Source organism: Symphalangus syndactylus, chromosome 9 (genome assembly GCF_028878055.3).
Source record: "Symphalangus syndactylus isolate Jambi chromosome 9, NHGRI_mSymSyn1-v2.1_pri, whole genome shotgun sequence".
Lineage (NCBI taxonomy): Eukaryota > Metazoa > Chordata > Mammalia > Primates > Hylobatidae > Symphalangus > Symphalangus syndactylus.
The window spans coordinates 65,297,070-65,313,945 of record NC_072431.2 but is presented as its reverse complement, the minus strand read 5'-3'; the positions used below and the strand labels follow the sequence as shown (position 1 = coordinate 65,313,945).

Genomic DNA, 16,876 nt, shown 5'->3' with positions numbered 1-16,876 from the left:
ACCTAAGTGAAAATGTCATCAGTCACACACAGGTGAAGATGATCATTTCAACAAGGCTAATACCAGGACCTGTCATTTTTACTGTTTCATGGTATATTTCCAGTACTTAGTGCACTATATAATATATAATATAGTATGTATTATACATACAAGACTGTCTCGTATATACAGCATATACAACTGTATATACAGTCTTGTATGTACAGCAAGACTGTCTGAAAAAAGAATTATTTATTGACTTTATGATACATTATAAAATAGATAAAATATAATATTTTGGTAATAGATAATATATAATACATATTTTATAGTAATATATAATTATGTAGTGTACATAATATATTATAATAATCTATAATAGTATAATATAATAGATAATAATCTATAATTATATTATGTATATAATATATAATAATTATAGTACCTTATATAATATATGATATAATATACAATAATAATATTATTTTATATAATATATAATATACAATAATAATATTATTTTATATAAGATATAATATACAATAATAATTACATTATTATATACTATATAATAATTACAGTATTTATATACTATGTAATAATTACAGTATTTATATACTATATAATAATTTTACATACTATATGATTATATTATTTTATATGATATATAATTATATCATTTTATATGATACATAATAATTGTATCATTTTATATACTATATAATAATTATATCATTTTATATAATATAATATGTAATACTTATATCTTATAATAATAATTATATAATATATAATATTATATATTAGTCTGGCATATACACACATGCTAGAGACACGCACACTGAATAATTTCATTATTCAATCAATAAATGCCATTAACACATGTAGCAATAAATATTATTTACATTCCTGGAAAAGTAAGAAATAGCTGTTGTCTTTATCTAGAGAGCTCCTGGAAGTTGCATTCTAGTACAGAAGAGAGAACAATAATCAACCTGCCTGCCTCACAATCACATCAGAGCACTAGAAGCAATTGCTGCCATGAGCAGGATCCCAGCCCACAAGGAAAGGTGAGTTGCTGGTGCAGAACTCAGGGGGAAGCTTGTGGTCATGAGGAAGGGGCAGGCTGCTGGAGAAAGTGCCTGTCCTCCATCCCTCTGTTTTCTAAGGCTTATGTCTTTTTCATTTGCAGCCGCTAGGACACAGTGTTTACACAGGACCTGGTATCATACAGACCCTGGGTTGCCATTTACAACCTGTCCAATCTTTGCAAAGTTGCTTGATCTCTTCTGTATGCTTCATTTACTCATCTGTGAAATGGGTATTAACAACCTGCTTACTTCCATTGGTGTTTAGAGCAGGGGTCAGCCAACTGCCACCCGCATGCAAGCTCACCCCTGCCGCCTGTTTTTCTACATAAAGTTATACGAGAACACAGCCAACCTCATTTATTTACATGTTGTCTATGGCTATTTTTATGCTTCAGTGGCAGAGTTGAGTAGCTACGACAGGGGCCAGATGGCCTGCAAAGCCTCGAAGAGTTACTATCAGGCCCTTTGTGGAAAGCGTTTGCTAATTCCTGGTTTGAGGATTCAACAAGGTAATACATGTGAAACCTTTAATACAGAATCTGGAATTTTGTGGGCAGTCATAAAATGTTATTGTTGTAATGGCGATAAAAATAAATATCTGCTTTTAAGTGTTTCAGGAGAAGGGTTGTTCACATAAATAAGTTGGGATGGGAACATGGGCCACAGGCTTAACAAGACTCACCCGGGTGCCATTGAAGCCTATGGGAACCCTAGCCCCATTAACAGCCTGGTGCTCCCATCAAAGGAAGAGAAAGAGGAACACGGAAAAGCTCAGGAGGCTACAGGAGAGAGGGACCACGTAGGAAGGACTCGAAATCATGACGCTGAGTCTGGAGATGGGTATTTGGCAGGCAGTTCGGTGAACATTTGCTCCTCCTGAGTGAGAATTCTTGGTAGAGAAGGGGTTAACCCACTCCACGAAGAGCATTTTGGGAGCTTCCAGGGACGACACGCTGTACCTGCTGGAAGGCTTGTGTGGCATGTGAAGAACTCGAGATCCCTTAAAGAGCCACTGGCTCCATGCAATGCTTCACATACTTTTAATTGGCCATTCTCTCTCTCTCTCTTTTTTTTTTTTTTTAAGTTCCAGGGTACATGTGTAGGACGTGCAGGTTTGTTACATAGGTAATGTATGCCATGGTGGTTTGCTGCACCTGTCAACCAATCGCCTAGGTATTAATCCCTGCATGCATTAGCTATTTGTCTTTATCCTGATGCTGTCCCTCCCCCCACCACTCCCCCTCCCTGACAGGCCCCGGTGTGTGATGTTCCCCTCCTGAGTCCATGTGTTCTCATTGTTCAGCTCCCACGTATGAGTGAAAACATGCGGTGTTTGGTTTTCTGTTCCTGTGTTAGTTTCCTGAGGATAACGGCTTCCAACTCTATCCATGTCCCTGCAAAGGACATAATCTTGTTCCTTATGGCTGCATAGTATTCCGTGGTGTATATGTACACATTTGTTTTTTTTGAGATGGAGTCTCGCCCTGTCACCCAGGCTGGAGTGCAATGGTGTGATCTCAGCTCACTGCAACCTCTGCCGCCCGGGTTCAAGCAATTCTCCTGCCTCAGCCTCCCAAGTAGCTGAGATTACAGGTGCCCACCACCACACCTGGCTAATTTTTTATATTTTTAGTAAAGATGGGGTTTCATTATGTTGGCCAGGCTGGTCTCGAACTCCTGACCTCATGATCCCCCTGCCTCGGCCTCCCGAAGTGCTGAGATTACAGGCGTGAGCCACCACGCACAGCCATGTACCACATTTTTATCTCTTTCAATCCACAGTTTATATCTTTAATATCCTCTGTTTGTAAAGCTGTGCATTGCTTACTTAGGTATTTCCAACATGGCTTTGAAATTTTCAGTGGCTTATTCAACAAACCTTTTCACTGGAACAAACCAATGAGAAGTAGAAGAATGTTTAAGTAGGCTGGCAGCCATGTAAAAGGGAGTGGAAAGGCAGAGACGAAATGTCCAAAAGTTTTAGCTTTAGTGTTTAGAAACACATGATCATGTAAGCGTTCTGGAATAGGCTGAATATTAAGTTTTCCCTTTTCAACCACACTCAGTGCTACCTGGACTCCAAGTAAGCTGAGCATTGATTGTCCATTAACTCGCAGCCATTGATTGAGTCCTATTCAAGAATTTTTTATTGAGTGGGAGACTGAGGCACAAGAATCACTTGAACCTGGGATGCAAAGGTTGCAGTGAGCCAAGATTGCGCCACTGCACTCCAGCCTGGGCAACAGACCAAGACTCTGTCTCAAAATGATAATTATTATTATTATTATTATTTATTGACTTTGTGAGCTATAATATCTTAGTAGTGAACTCCCAGGGTTATTGTTTTATTGTCAAAATAGACTCATAATGCTCAACTATCATTTATCAAGGACTGGCTATGTGTCAAGCATTGTGCAAAAGATTTTTACATACAATTGCTCTTTGTATTTGTGGGTTCCACATCCATGGATTCAACCAACCAAGGATTAAAAATATGTGGGAGGCTTGTGCTTGTGATCTCAGCAACTGAGGCTGAACTGTGAAGGATCACTTGACCCCAGGAGTTTGAGGCTGCAGTGAGCTATGATGGCACCACTTCACTCCAGCGGGACACAGAGAGTGACTCAGTATCTATCAAAAAAAAAAAAAAAAAAGAAACAAATTGAGCAAAAGTCAATAAAAAATACACATTAAAAAACCTATACAGTGTAACAACCATTTACATAGCATTTACATTGTATAAGGTATTAGAAGCAATCTAAAGATAAAATCAAAAGTGTACAAGAGGTTATACATAGGTTATACACAACCACTACACCATTCTGTAGCATAAGGGACTTGAGCATCTTGGATTTTGGTATCCGAGGTGGGTGGGGACTAGAAGGTGGAAGACAGGGGTCCTGAAACTAATCCCCCATGTATATCAAGGGAAGACTGGACATGGTTTTATTGAATCCTAAGAACAACGCTTCATGGTTTTAGAGTTTGATCATGCAGAGACCTAGCACCGTTAGGTGATATACTCAGCTCATAGAGCTAGAAACAGAGTCAAAATTTGAACCAAGTTTGTAGATTGTTATCTCAGCATCCTCTCAATTTCTCAATGCCACTTTATAAAAGAAGGCATCCAAAGAGTTGCCCAGAACACAGCTGGTGCAACTTGAAATACATGCCTCCCATGATAAAGTGGAAATTTCCAAGAAGATGCACAAATGTGGGGGGCATTTGGCCTTGCCGGACTCACTTGCCCATGGGGAAGGCAGGGAATGAGATGGTGAGGCTGACTACACTGTGCTGGCAAGTAAACCCAGGCATTGTCCCTATATCTTCAATCAATAACATGTACCTGTTTTTCAACTTCAGTCAAATCATTTCTTCAATGACACTCTCAGAGGCATTTGAACCACAGCAACTCCATCTTGAACAGGGGCATTCTTAGTCACAGGAAGAGATAGGAGGTTGGCACAAGATACAGGTCACAAAGACCTTGCTGATAAAACAGTTTGCCGTAAGGAAGCCGGCCAAGACCCACCAAAACCAAGATGGTGACAAAAGTGACTGCTGGTCATCCTCACTGCTCATTATACATTAATTATAGTGCATTCGTATGCTAAAAGACACTCCCACCAGCACCGAGACAGTTGTTTACAAATTGCAATGTCCGGGAGTTACCCTATATGGTCTAAAAAGGGGAGGAAGCCTCAGTTCCACGAATTGCCCACCCTATTCCCAGAAATTTCATAAGTAATTCACCCCTTGTTTAGCATATAATCAAGAAATAACTATAAGGGTCCTTAGTCAAGCAGTCCATGCCACTGCTCTGCCAATGAAGTAGGCATTTTTTTATTCCTTTACTTTCTTAATAAACTTGCTTTCACTTTATGGACTCACCCCAAATTCCTTCTTGCCTGAGATCCAAGAACCCCCGTCTTGGGGTCTGGGTCAGGACTCCTTTCTGGTAACAAGACTATATAGGTTGACACTAGTTTGTAGGGTAGCAATGAGGGAGGAGTAGACAAGGTCCCCTTTTAAAGAAAACCAAACCCCCCAAATAAGCACATTTAAATTCTCCTTTATTTAGCAGAGACCCTTGAATACACTCTACTCTTGTTTTGTTCTTTTTGTTTGTTTTTTGTTTTTTTGTTTTTGAGACAGATTTTCGCTCTTGTTGCGCAGGCTGGAGTGCAATGGCGTGATCTCGGCTCACCGCAACCTCTGCCTCCTGGGTTCAAGCGATTTTCCTGCCTCAGCAACCTGAGTAGCTGGGATTACAGGCATGCGCCACCACGTCCAGCTAATTTTGTATTTTTAGTAGAGACGGGGTTTCTCCATGTTGGTCAGGCTGGTCTTGAACTCCCGACCTCAGGTGATCCGACCACCTCGGCCTCCCAAAGTGCTGGGATTACAGGCGTGAGCCACCGCACCCGGCCACCAATCTCCTCTTCAGGGAAGTTTTCCACTCCACTAAATTTAATGGTGTTCATGTATTTTCAACCTGCTTTTTCCAGGCAAATTTATAGAATGTAATAAATCTTCCGGTGATGAAGGGCAGCCACAGTTAAAGTTTTCTGGGTTCAGTTGCCCAAAGTAAAGCTCTATCTAAACATTATCTTCACCCAGTTTGACTTCTGTGTCTTCCTAGTGTCTCCTGGGAAAGTTGGCTATTGTTGGTGGTTTGATTCTGATACAGTAGCTAAAAAGAAATTATTTAGGCAGATAGTGAGGGGAAGATAGCCCTCAGTAAGGTTTGCCTTTAAAAACAAAAAAAAGCAGCCCTCAAATCATTTCTTTTTTAACAAAGAGCAGCCTGTAAAATCAAGTTGCAGACATAGAAAAGCAAGCTGGAAGCTTGCACGGGTGAATTGAATGCTGGCAGCTGTGCCAATAGGAAAATCCACCTGGGGTCTAGGCACCTAGTAGGTCATGACTTACAAGTATTTCTTCAGCCCTGTGCACGCAACTGTTATTCTCCAGCCTCTTTTCGCTGGAATCTCTTTGCCCCTTGGGACAGCCTTATTGAAAAGGACCCAAGATGACCCACAGTTGCTCTCTCTGCAGTACTGGCCACGTGTGCGCCACGGGAAACACTCGTCTTCCCCGTGCTTGGCAGACCCTTTGCTGGCCAATCCCAGGACCATCGTCCTCAGGCTCTACCCTCAGGGCAGGTGGTCAGCCCTTCCCTCCAGTATCTTGGGTTGCGAGTCTGACTCCATCCACAACGCACTTTAACATTCTCAGGTATCAGTTCCCCAGTGTCTCCCAAAAGCGGGGAGCACTTTTTAAAACTCTGAATGGTGCTTTGAAACCCTCTTTCCTTTACCTCCTTTGAGGGGGCAATTCAGTACGACAGATCCCCTTCGTAAGAATATTGTTGAAGCACCTTCCCGTCACACCTCGCTCTGGCCCCTGTGAGTACCCTAGATAATCCACTGTACAGATTCTCTTTATTTCCTTGAAAATAGCTGCATATGCAGGTTTACCTCACTCTCAATTTGAAACCAAACACTACTGAGGCAAGAGAATAGAGTTTGGAGACAGGGAACATAAGCCGACTCAGGGGGACTTCCTTGAACTAAATCAAATAGAAACACTTCAGCTATGACAGGAAATATGCTCTCCATTTACACAGGACATACACTAAGTAAATAACTGTGTAACTTTTTTTTTTTGAGGCAGATTTTCACTCTTGTTGCCCAGGCTGGGGTGCAATGGCGCGATCTTGGCTCACCGCAACCTCTGCCTCCCAGGTTCAAGCAATTCTCCTGCTTCAGCCTCCTGAGAAGCTGGGATCACAGACATGTGCCACCACGCCTGGCTAATTTTGTATTTTTAGTAAAGACAAGTTTTCTCCATATTGGTCAGGCTGGTCTCGAACTCTCGATCTCAGGTGATCTGCCCACCTCTGACTCCCAAAGTGCTAGGATTACAGGCGTGAGCCACCACGCTCGGCCAGCTTTGAAAATTTACTTCATCCTCTTCATTTACATAGGGCGTACCCCAAGTAACCAATGGAAACCTCCAGAGGGTATTTAAACCCCAGAAAATTCTGGATAACGGGGCTCTTGAGCCCCTGTGCTTGGGCCTGCTCCCACCCTGTGGAGCATATTTTCATTTTTAATAAATCTCTGCTTTTATTGCTTCATTCTTTCCTTGTTTTGTTTGTGCATTTTGTCCAATTCTTTGTTCAAGAGGTCAAGAACCTGAACACCCTCCACCAGTAACACTATCATTGGCACAAAATGGAAACTGAGGCAGGAAGCAACTAGTCTACCTTCATGCTCCACTGTTCTTTCTTTTCTCGGGAAATCTGTCATCCTGGCTAGCACAAAAAGTTATCCAGACACTGGAAAGAGCCAAAAAGGAAGATTCTAATATCACTTCCCATCTCAATCCTTCCTCACTCCTCATTCCCCATCAGCCTGCTTTTTGATCTGAGCAAATCTATGCCCTGTGGATCTGGAAGTTAACTCTATGGAAGTCCCTCTTCTATGGAGGAGATGCTGCCTGCCTGTCTCCATTAGAGGCAAACCATATAATGGGAAGAAAATACAAAATGCAGATTTAAGGCCAGGCATGGTGGCTCATGCCTGTAGTCCCTGCATTTCAGGAGGCTGACATGGGAAGATCACTTGGGGCCAGGAGTTCGAGACCAGCCTGGCCAACATAGTGAGATCCCCATATCTGCAAAAATAAAAGTTAGCTGGGTATGGTAGTACACACCTGTAGTCCCAGCTACTTGGGAGGCTATGGTGAGAGGTTTACTCAAGCCCAGGAGTTTGAGCCTGCAGTGAGCTATGATCACACCACTGCACTTCAGCCTGGGTGAAAGAGCAAGAGGAGGGGAGGTTCTAAATAGTCCACATTACAGGTGGGAAGGCAACAGAAAGTCATTTGTGGGGGAAAGAAGGAAGATCCTGAGAGATAAAATGTTATGCACGAAGGAGTATGACATGATAGTTCAAAAACAAGGGAAATTAGGGCTCCGACAGCACCTGCTCTGAATCATCCATGTGCCAAATAGCATCAGGATTATTTTTTAACGTCCACCCTGCTCCTGGCTCTTGGATGGGGGCATTCCAAGCACTTTGGGGGATGAAGGTGGGGTGGAAGAGCATTGACAACCTTCTTGAATTATCCCAGAACTTTAGAGATTCACCTTTCCCATCGTGGCCTTACACAGCCAGTCTCATTAAAACTGTGTCTCTGATGGTCAAAGTGACTCAGCTATGGGTGCCAAGTACCACCTCATTTTACCCCTGACACTAACACAAATAATAAGTAAGGGGGATCATTTTCCTGCATGCCAATGAGAAAGGTAAATGTCAGAGACCTGGAGACAGGTGGATGTGGGAGGACAGGCATGTCGTCAATGTCAGAAAATTCAGTTTAAGGGCAGGTTAGCGCCCTCTTGTAGATGACTCATGTAAGCATAGTGTGAGCAGTCAGTGGAGATACAGGAGCTAAAAAAAAATTAGGCAGTTAGTGAGGGTAAGTCCTTGGTAAGGTTTCCATTTTAATAAAAAGAAGACCTCAAATTATTTCTTTCTTTTTTTTTTTTTTTTTTTTAGACGAGCCTCGCTCTGTCACCCGGGCTGGACTGCAGTGGTGTGATCTCAGCTCATTGCAACCTCTGCCTCCAGAGTTCAAGCAATTCTTCTGCCTCAGCCTCCCAAGTAGTTGGGATTACAGGTGCCCACCGCCATGCCCAGCTATTTTTTTTTTGTATTTTTATTAGAGATGGGGCTTCACCACAAATCATTTCTTTCTTTCTTTCTTTTTTTTTTTTTTGAAGAGAGTCTTGCTCTGTTGCCAGGCTGGAATGCAGTGGTGCAGTCTCGGCTCACTGCAACCTCCGCCTCCTGGGTTCAAGCCCTTCTCCTGCCTTAGCCTCCCACGTAGCTGAGATTACAGGCATGTGCCACCACACCCAGCTATGTTTTGTATTTTTAGTAGAGACAGAGTTTCACCATGTTGACCAGAATGGTCTCGATCTCCTGACCTCATGATCCGCTGGCCTCAGCCTCTCAAAGTGCTGGGATTACAGGCCTCAGCCACCACATCTGGCCAAATCTTTTCTTCTCTAACAAAGAGCAGCCTGTAAAATCGAGCTGCTGACATAGATAAGCAAGCTGGAAGCTTGCACGCGTGAAATGCTGGCAGCTGTGCCAATCAGAAAAAGCTACCTGGGTGCCAGGCATGTTCAACATGGCGGCTCCATCTTCCCTCTTCTTTGTCAACCATGTGTACAGTAAAGGAAGAGGCAACATGGCGCCGGCCAGGTAGAGACCCCATATTCATAATGCAGGATGAGGGTGGGATGGCCAGCTTCTTCACCTGCTATGTAAATGGCACAACTTGTCCAACCAATCTTTTGGACTCTGTAAATCAGACACCACCTCCTCAAGCTAGTCTATAAAACCCCGTACATTTCACCATGAAACTGGAAGACCCATTTGGGAGCCCCTCCATCTCTGCAGGAGAGAGAGCTTGTTCTCTTTCTCTCGCCTATTAAACTTACAGTTGTTTTTTTTTTTTTTTTTTTTTTTTGCAACAGAATTTTTCACTCATGTTGCCCAGGCTGGAGTGCAATGGCGCAATCTCTGCCTCCCGGGTTCAAGCGATTCTCCTGCCTCAGCCTCCCGAGTAGCTGGGATTACAGGTGTGCGCCACCAAGCCCGGCTAATTTTGTATTTTTAGTAGAGACAGCGTTTCTCCATGTTGGTCAGGCTGGTCCGGAACTCCTGACCTCAAGTGATCTGCCTGCCTCGGCCTCCCAAAGTGTTGGGATTACAGGCGTGAGCCACCGTGCCCAGCCTGATACTCTAATACATAAGAGATGGCTAGGCAACATAAGAGGCTAAAAACAACCGATACTCAGATTCTTATAAGCGGTTTGGATAAGGTTTCAGTAGCTGAGGATGCAGAAACCAACAATTCATGACCTGTGAATTGTGAGTTTCCACAGTCTGCTTAAAAAATACAATGGAGACTCACTCTGTAAGTGAAGGAGAATCATTGAAGAAACGAAAAAAGATTTGACTTCAGGCCACTATGCTATTTCCAAATGTCAGCTGATGAGTAATGAGTTACTAAGTGATTGTTTTAGAAAAAAAGAAGGTATACACTTTTGCCTCCTCCATTACATTTATATAAGTAGAAATATTCTAAGAGTTTACTGAAATTGGAGCACCAGTAACAACATTTGCGTTTCGGTTTTGTAGGGCAGAAAGCTGAGCCAGCCGGCCATTTTGGAAATGGAGGCTTGGGATTGGATTAAGTGGCCTTGTGGTCATGTGAAAACTTTGTTCTGCCACCACTGTCCCTTTAAACTTACTTTCAGGGGAATTTTGGCCTTGTGTGAGCATTTTTATCTCTGGCAAGCTCCCTTCCTCTCTTACATAATAGAGATTATCTCCCGGGATTACAAGGACAGCTTCTCCACAAAGAATCCTGATACCATTTGGCACTTGGATCTCAACAGCTTGGAAATCTGGGCCACATCTGAGTGATAAAGGCCAGCTTCTTGGTGTTGCCTGGGGCCTTGCCAACTAGCAATTCATGTGGTTCTGGAGAGAGCCCTCTTGCCTAGGAGACAATTCCCTGGAATTTGATATTTATAGGCAATGGCAACCTGGTTTTGTTTACTTGGACTATTCAGGTCTAGGAAAAAGCAGATCTCCTACAAAGACCAGCCTTATCGGGCACCATGAAGACATTAGAAGCAAGCTGACCAAAAAGACAAATTGTACACCAGTGCCTTAGAGTCGGATCAATATTCAATTCCTGAACAACTGGCTGAGTGACTTAACTAAGAGCCTCAGTTTCCCTTGTGAGGAAACAAGGACTCTTCACAGAAATTCTATTTCTTCTTCCAGGAGCTTAATAGAATGTCACTCCCCTCATCCCATCCCCTTTGATATTAGGCATGGCCAGGTGACATGCTAGGCCAGTGAAATGGAGGTGCACATGTCACTTCTAGCTGTGAGCTGAGAGACAGCTTGTGATTCACCTGCTCTCTCTCTGTGTCTGCATCCCTGAGACTAGCAAGAGTGGCTGCTCCATTTCCTGGGTCTTGGGGTCAGAAAACCTGGGACCTAAGCTATCAGCTGATCAACAATTAGAGAAGTGGAGTAAGAATCTGTTGTTGTTATAAGTTGCTAAGATTGGAGGGTTATTTGTTACCATAGCACAAGTTAGCCTGTCCTGATATAAGAATCAGTTAGTTTTCAAGGAGACGGGAAAATTAAAGGACATAAAGGGGTGAAGGAAGTGCCATCTCAAAACATACCATATTGGGATCTCGATTATTTCAAGTTGAAAACATTGGAGAAATTGTAGTTTCAGAAAGGACTGGCTGGCCTGTCTTTTCCTACACGTAGCAAGTATGAAAGATTTCTCATACCAGGGTGAGAAAATAACTCTACCACCAGAGACTTGGGATGGAAAGCCGCAAAAGACCTGAATAAACATACTTAATTACGTAACCCATGTTGCCCCCATCTCTACTAAAAACACACACAAAAATTAGCCGGTTGTGGTGGCACGTGCCTGTGGTCCCACTTACTGTGGAGGCTGAGGCATGAGAATCGCTTGAACCTGGGAGGCAGAGGTTGCAGTGAGCCGAGATCATGCCACTGCACTCCAGTCTGGGCAACAGAGCGAGATTCAGTCTTAAAAAAAAAAAAAAAGATGTAAACCTTATCTTCAACCTCTTTTTCACTCCCCTATACATCTCGTAGTAACTCCTCTAGAAAATACACTGCCCCCAGCCAGATTTTCTTTGTCCTGCCATTTCTTCTCAATTGTATCGTTTTTTGTCTAAATAGTACAAAAGCATCTTGCTTTCGCCACTTCTTTGGTCTTCACTCTCTTGTGAAGATCCCCATGTACAGATAAAACTAAGAAAATTTATATAGTTTGCTCTTGCTAATCTGCCTGGTGTCAGTTTGGTTTCTAGATCCAATTATAGAGCCCACAGGCTAAGAGCTAAAGGTGTGTTGAAGGAGATCTCTGACTCCTCTACAGAAGCAGAGCGGCAAAGCCTCTTGCATGGTATTTGGCTTATAGAAGGTGATTTATTTATTCAATCTTTAGGATCCTACTGTGTACCAGATGATTGGGACACATCGGGACATAAAACAAAAAGTGATCTCTGCTCTCTCTTTTTTTTTCTTTTTTTTTTTTACTATCTAGAGTTGATTCCTACTTGATAGACACTGCTGTTGTTGCATGTTGATAACAGACTCTACTTGCATAAATGCTGGAGTAGGGAGTTCTGTGCAGTCTTGTAGAGGAAGACCCAAGAAGGCCTTGAAATGCATCATGGCAGCCACATTCATTCTTAAACACGAAAACCACATGGGAATTGTGTACAAGGCAATGTCCTCATGAAAGACCATCATATGAGCCGGGCGTGGTGGCTCACGCCTGTAATCCCAGCACTTTGGGAGGCCGAGGCGGGCAGATCATGAGGTCAGGAGATCAAGACCATCCTGGCTAACACGGTGAAACCCCGTCTCTACTAAAAAATAAAAAAAATTAGCCGAGCGTGCTGGTGGGCGCCTGTAGTCCCAGCTACTTGGGAGGCTGAGGCAGAGAATGGTATGAACCCGGGATGTGGAGTTTGCAGTGAGCGGAGATGGTGCCACTGCACTCCAGCCTGGGTGACAGAGCGAGACTCTGCCTCAGAAAAAAAAAAAAGGAAAAGAAAAAAGAAGAAAAGAAAGCATCTTATATACACAATTGGGGTAAATTGTGTCAATACTGTCTTTTGCAGAAGAATATTGATAATAGCTGCTATTTATTTTGCACTTGTGATGCTCTGAGATTTGTACTAATGTTTTCTATGCATTGTCTCATTTAATAGGATCCTCACAAGAGTAAAATTGATATTGTTATAACGATTTTATACATGAGGCAATTAAGGTTTAGAAACTTACTTACCCAAGGGAATAGAACCGAAAAGTGGCAGAGTGTGAGTTTGAATCCCCATCTGATACAAAAATAAAAATATACAGGATACAGGCATATAATACGATCTCAACTGGAAATACAGATAGTACACTACTATTGTTTTCCATATAGATATGCTTAAAAAAATAAGCTTGAAGTTCAACAACTGACTCTTGTGCAAAAAATGGATCACACACAGGTTGCATTAGTTTGGCTGGATATATTTTTGTTGTGGTGGTGGTTTTTGGAAGCTTCATAATCAGTCTTGGCAAAATGATCTGTGTACAAAAACAGAATTATTCCAGATGCTATGTTTGTCAACCTTAAGGAAAAAACTAAGCCCTGGTAAAATTCCCATAAGGCTAGTTGTTTAGGGCCACGACAGGGAAGGTGAATCTGGAAGGTTCAGGGATAATTCAATAAGGCTGTCATTGCTCTCCCATTCCACCTCCATCCCAAGGGTGCAGGGAATTCCCCCATCCAAGAGCTGGGAGGAGGGTGGATGCCAAGAAATGATCCTGATGCTATTTGGCTCATGGATGACTCAGAGAAGGTGCTGTCACAGCCTCATTGCCAATGTCATCCTCACTAGGTGATTTCATCCTGGGAGAAAGACAGCCACCAGCAGGGTTCTAGAAACATGATTTTCTTTCCTCATTTGACTGACAGGAACGAGGTGACAGAAACAGTGGGCTTTCACATGAAATGATGCCTCTCCCTTCGTGTTATTCCAGCAGCAGAGCTGCATGCGTGACATTCACAGTAACTCATCCTGTCCAAAACAGAGCTCATTATCTCTCCCTCCTCGGTCTTCCCTTTCTTGGTTAATAGCATCACCATATACTGAGTCACCCCAGCTGGAGAGCTAATAAGTAGACAAGGAGTAGAAAGGCCTGAGGATATGGAATTAGAAAAGCAGGATGTAATTGGCATCTTTACAATGGAGAGCGAATCTTGGGGAAATTAACCAAACCTCTCCGAGCTCCAGCTTCCTCTCACATGGGAATTATCGATATTATGATAATAATCCGGATGTATAAGATTTTCCTTGTCCAGCATCAAGTCGGGATTTCTTTTTTTTTTCCCTTAGTGCATTGATTTCTTTAACTGCAGTGGCTCATCTTGCATTACCAGGTCTGAGCTCTATGACTCTGATTTTCTCATCATTGGCTGTGAGTGCTTCAGAGGTATGGCCCTGTAGCTCCGACTTTCCCACTCACCCAAGTCCGTCCCTCATTCCACTGTAGCTGTGCAAATTTCCACTTTTTGAGGGGAAGGGGAGGATCATCAGCTTTATTTATGTTTATGTTATTTTTAATTTTTAATTTTTGTGAGAACATAGTAGGTGTATATATGTATGGAGTACATGAGATGTTTTGATACAGGCATGCAATGTGAATTAAGTGCATCATGGAGAATGGGGTATCCATCCCTCAAGCATTTATCCTTTGAGTTACAATCAAACTACCCTCTTTATTTTAAAATGTAAAATTAAGGGACTATAAATTAGTTCAGCCATTGTGGAAGACAGTGTGGCAATTCCTCAGAAACCTAAAGACAGAAATATAATTTGACCCAACAATCCCATTACTGGGTATATACCCAGAGGAATATAAATCATTCTATTGTAGAGGCACATGCATGCATATATTCATTGCAGCACTATTCACAATAGCAAAGGCATGGAATCAACATAAATGTCCATTAATGATAGACTGGATAAAAACAATGTGGCACATACATGCTATGGAATACTATGCAGCCATAAAAAAGAACAACCTTATGTCCTTTGTAGGGACACAGATGGAGCTGGAGGCTATTATCCTTAGCGAACTAACGCAGGAATGGAAAACTAAATACTGCATGTTCTCACTTACAAGTAGGAGCTAAATGGTAAGAACACATGGACACATGGGGGAAACTACACATCCTGGGGCCTTTCAGAAGGTGGAAGGTGGGAGGTGGAAGAGGATCAGGAGAAATAACTAATGGGTACTAGGCTTAATACCTGGGTGATGAAATGATCTGTATAACAAACCCCCATGACCAGGTTTATCTATGTAACAAACCTACACTTGTACCTCTGAACTTAAAACTAAAAGTTCAAATGAATAAATAAATTAATTAATTAATAAAAATAAAAATAAATTAATAAAAAAAGTAAAATTAAGTTATTGTTCCCTATGGTCACCGCTGTCATGCTCTCACATAACAGTTCTTGGTCTTTCTATTTTTGTACCGATCAAGCCTCCATTTTTAATAAAATGTATTGATTTTATGATTATAGAAGGAATATACATTTTTGTTAAAAATGAAAATATAGGCTTGGGGCAGTGGCTCACACGTGTAATCCCAGCACTTCGGGAGGCCAAGGCGGAAGATCACTCGAGGCCAAGCGTTAGAGACCAGCCTGGCCATCATAGTGAAACCCCATCTCTACTAAAAATACAAAAATTAGCCAGGCATGGTGGCGAGCACCTGTAGTTGCAGCTACTCGGGAGGCTGAGGCAGGAGAATCACTTGAACCCTGGAGGGGGAGGTTGTAGTGAGCTGAGATCACACCACTGCCCTCCAGCCTGGGTCACAGAGTGAGACCCTGTCTCAAAAAAAAAGACAAAAAGAAAAAAAAGGAAAATATAGAAAATTCCAACAAACCAACCAAAAAGAATAAAAGCATCATATAACACATGCTGCAGAGATAGCCACAGATGTCATATTGTTAGACTCATTTTCTGTGTATGCTTAAGAACACTAAAAAATGAACATCCCTCTGACAAGTGCATCCTCATTACAGGAAGAAGTCCATCCCCGAGGCAGGGTGAGTCACAGGGACTGGAACACGAGGGCTCCTGCTGCCTCGGAAGAGTCAGGGTCTGCTCACATGGACCTCAAGAGTCCTAAGCAGGGGCAATAACTTCTGGACTGAATCACAGCCCCCGGCCCTCCCACCACAGGAGGATGCTTCCATAAATTGTATTCAGAAAAAAAAAAAGCTCATTTCAGTCAAAGACAAACTATAATATAAAAGAGACCAAGATAGAAGCTATAAAAGAAAACAGGAGGGAAGGGACAGAGGGAAATGGCAAATGAGAAATGCATGGAGGAAAATAGGGTCTTTGGCAAGAGGACCAGTGTCACCAGCCTTTCATTCAGTAAAGAAAAGCTTAATGAGGCATTTATGAAACTAGAGCTCAAGCAGAAATAGCAGCATGCAGAGAAGACATGGCAAGACAACCGAGATGAAATGTTAGCTGGAAGAAAGAAGTGAACAAGCAGGAAGAAGAAGAGCAAGATAAAGTTACTGAGAAACACAAGCTGTGTTAAAGGAAAGACAAAGAAAAATTAGCACAGCTGAGAGCACAGGAATTATTATGAAGAAAAGAGTTGAGAATAGGCCGGGCGCGGTGGCTCACGCTTGTAATCCCAGCACTTTGGGAGGCCGAGGCGGGCGGATCAGGAGGTCAGGAGATCGAGACCACGGTGAAACCCCGTCTCTACTAAAAATACAAAAAATTAGCTGGGCGTGGTGGTGGGCGCCTGTAGTCCAGCTACTAGGAGAGGCTGAGGCAGGAGAATGGCGTGAACCCGGGAGGTGGAGCTTGCAGTGAGCCGAGATCGCGCCACTGCACTCCAGCCTGGGAGAAAGAGCGAGACTCCATCTCAAAAAAAAAAGAGTTGAGAACAGTAAGCAAAATAGCTGGGTACATAGGCTCACACCTGTAATCCTGGCACTTTGGGAGGCCAAGGTGGGCGGATCACTTCGAGACCAGCCTGGGCAATATGGCAATATCCTGTCTTTACAAAAAACTTAGCCAGGCATGGTGGTGCATGCCTGTAGTCCCAGCTACTCAGGA

General features: G+C 42.7%; 1 long non-coding RNA gene across 1 annotated transcript in view; it reads left to right on the top strand.

The window, feature by feature from the left end:
- The first annotated feature begins 970 nt into the window (after positions 1–970).
- The window catches only part of LOC134731333 (uncharacterized), a 164,046-nt gene continuing 148,140 nt past the window's right edge, over positions 971–16,876 (top strand). Inside the window, exon 1 of the long non-coding RNA XR_010113517.1 lies at positions 971–1,049. This is a non-coding gene — a long non-coding RNA (uncharacterized lncRNA). The remainder of the gene's footprint in view (positions 1,050–16,876) is intronic.